The sequence below is a fragment of the Arachis duranensis genome, chromosome 6 (assembly GCF_000817695.3).
Source record: "Arachis duranensis cultivar V14167 chromosome 6, aradu.V14167.gnm2.J7QH, whole genome shotgun sequence".
In the NCBI taxonomy this organism is placed as follows: Eukaryota; Viridiplantae; Streptophyta; class Magnoliopsida; order Fabales; family Fabaceae; genus Arachis; species Arachis duranensis.
In genome coordinates, this window is record NC_029777.3 from 42,728,755 (window position 1) to 42,732,124 (window position 3,370).

At 40.1% G+C, this 3,370-nt stretch overlaps 1 non-coding gene across 1 annotated transcript; it reads right to left on the reverse strand.

Annotated features, from left to right (window-relative positions):
* Positions 1–691: 691 nt before the first annotated feature.
* Positions 692–798, reverse strand: LOC127740189 (small nucleolar RNA R71). The gene has a single exon (XR_008000870.1). It is a non-coding gene; the product is annotated as a small nucleolar RNA R71 (small nucleolar RNA).
* Between the last annotated feature and the right edge of the window lie 2,572 nt (positions 799–3,370).

A 3,370-nucleotide genomic window follows, 5' to 3' on the forward strand; every position in this document is an offset into this window, starting at 1 on the left:
AATTATTTTAGTTTTAATTTTCGAATATACTCTCTCTCATCTCTTTCTATTTATTTGCTAACACTTCTCTTCTACTTATAATTCGAACCATCGCTCTCCCTTTGTGTTCGAATTCTTCTTATTCTCTCTCTACCCCATTCCTCTATTCTTCTTTTCTTTTGACACATCAAGGAATCTCTATTATGTGACATAGAGGATTCCACTACTCCCTTTGTTCTCTTCTTTTTCATATGAGTAGAAACAGGGATAAAAATATTCTTGTTGAAGCTGATCTTGAACCTGAAAGGACTCTGAAGAAGAAGCTAAGAGAAGCTAAAGCACAACACTCCAGAGGGGACCTTACAGAGAATTTCGAAAAAGAAGCAGACATGGCAGCCGAACCCAACAACAATGCTAGAGATGCAAAGAAGATGCTTGGTAACTATGCTGCACCAACTTCCAACTTCTATGGTAGAAGCATCTCAATCCCTGCCATTGGAGCAAACAACTTTGAGCTTAAGCCTCAATTAGTTTCTCTAATACAGCAGAATTGCAAGTTTCATGGACTTCCTACAGACTTATGCTTTTCCCTTTTGCTGTAAGATACAGAACTAGGACATGGTTGAACTCACAACCTAGAGAAAGCTTGAACTCTTGGGACAAGTTGGTCAATGCCTTCTTGACCAAATTCTTTCCACCTCAAAAGCTAAGCAAGCTTAGAATGGACGTCCAAACCTTCATACAGAAGGAAGGTGAATCCCTCTATGAAGCTTGGGAAAGATACAAGCAATTAATCAAAAGGTGTCCTTCTGACAGGCTTCCAGAATAGAGCGTCATATGCATATTCTATGATGGTCTGTCTGAATTGTCCAAGATGTCATTGGACCATTCTGCTGGTCGATCCCATCATCTAAAACCCCTGCAGAAGCCCAGGAACTCATTGAGATGGTTGCAAATAACAAGTTCATGTACACTTCTGAAAGAAATCCTGTGAATAATGGGATGACTCAGAAGAAAGAAGTTCTTGAGATTGATACTCTGAATGCCATATTAGCGCAGAACAAAATATTCACCCAGCAAGTCAATATGATTTCTTAGAATCTAACTGGATTACAAGCTGTATCCAGCAGTACTAAAGAAGCCTCCTCTGAAGGAGAAGCTTGATGAGCGGATAATTTATACGCTTTTTGGCATTGTTTTTAGTATGTTTTAGTTACTTTTTATTATATTTTTATTAGTTTTTTTTTAAAATTCACTTTTCTAGACTTTACTATGAGTTTGTGTGTTTTTCTGTGATTTCAGGTATTTTCTGGCTGAAATTGAGGAACCTGAGCAAAAATCTGATTCAGAGGCTAAAAAGGACTGCAAATGCTGTTGGATTCTGACCTCTTTGCACTCAAAGTGGATTTTCTGGAGCTACAAAAACCCAATTGGCGCGCTCTTAATTGCATTGGAAAGTAGACATCCTGGGCTTTCCAGCAATGTTTAATAGTCCATACTTTTCCCGAGATTTGATGGCCCAAACCGGCGTTCCAAATCAGCTTAAGAATTCTGGCGTTTAACGCCGGAACTGGCACAAGAATGGGAGTTAAACGCCCAAACTGGCACAAAAGCTGGCGTTTAACTCCAAGAAAAGTCTCTACACATGAAAGCTTCAATGCTCAGCCCAAGCACACACCAAGTGGGCCTGGAAGTGGATTTTTATGTCATTTATTCATCTTTGTAAACCCTAGCTACTAGTTCTCTACAAATAGGACCTTCTGCTATTGTGTTAGACATCTTTTGATCAATTTAGATCATAGGATCATCTTTGGACGTCTAGTTCTTAGATCATGGGGGCTGGCCTCTTGGCCATACCTAGACCTTGTTCTTATGTATTTTCAACGGTGTAGTTTCTACACACCATAGATTAAGGTGTGGACCTCTGCAGTACCTCGAGTATTAATGCAATTACTATTGTTCTTCTATTCAATTCAGCTTATTCTTGTTCTAAGATATCACTTGTTCCTCAACTTGATGAATGTGATGATCTGTGACACACATCATCATTCTCACTTATGAACGTGTTCCTGACAACCACCTCCGTTCTACCTTAGATTGAGTGGATATCTCTTGGATTCCTTAATCAGAATCTTCGTGGTATAAGCTAGAATTGATGGCGGCATTCTTGAGAATCCGGAAGGTCTAAACATTGTCTATGGTATTCTGAGTAGGATTCAAGGATTGAATGACTCTGATGAGCTTCAAACTCGCGATTGTGGGGCGTTAGTGACAGACGCAAAAGAATCAATGGATTCTATTCCGACATGATCGAGAACCGACAGATGAATAGCCGTGCTGTGACAGAGCGCGTTGAACATTTTCACTGAGAGGATGGGATTGTAGCCATTGACAACGGTGATGCCCAACATACAACTTGCCATGGAAAGGAGTAAGAAGGATTGGATGAAGACAGTAGGAAAGCAGAGAGACGGAAGGGACAAAGCATCTCCATACGCTTATCTGAAATTCTCACCAATGAATTACATAAGTATCTCTATCTTTATTTTATGTTTTATACATCTTTAAGCTATCTATCCTCTATAACCATTTGAATCCGCCTGACTGAGATTTACAAGATGACCATAGCTTGCTTCATACCAACAATCTCCATGGGATCGACCCTTACTCGCGTAAGGTTTATTACTTGGACGACCCAGTGCACTTGCTGGTTAGTTGTGCGAAGTTGTGATAAAGAGTTGAGATTGCAATTGAGCGTACCATATTGATGGTGCCATTGATGATCACAATTTCGTGCACCAAAGCTTATGACCCTGAGAATCCTGCAATGGAAGATGTGAATTGCATGGGAGAATCCTATGGAAACACCTATAATCCTTCATGGAGAAATCATCCAAATTTCTCATGGAAGGATCAACAGAAGCCGCAACAATGCTTCAATAACAATAATGGTGGGAGAAATAGGTTTAGCAACAGCAAGCCTTTTCCATCATCTTCTCAGCAACAGACAGAGAATTCTGAGTAGAGCCTCTCTGGCTTAGCAACCATAGTATCTGATCTATCTAAAGCCACTCTCAGTTTCATGACTGAAACAAGGTCCTCCATCAAAAATTTAGAGGCACAAGTGGGAGTCTCTATGGTCTCTGTATGAGCCTCAGACTCCTTTGGTTCCCCATTAGGGAATTTCTCAGTGGTTAGTGGACGTCCATTGAGGTCTTTACTGGAAATCACTACCTTTTCGTCCTCTATAGGTTCGACCATTTTGGTTATAATTATGGCCTTGCACTCTAATTTTGGATTCTCTTATGTATTTCTTGGGAGAGTACTAGGAGAAGTTTCTTATGTATTTCATGAAGACACTGTTGAAGAGCAAGTTGCTCAGTATCTAGGA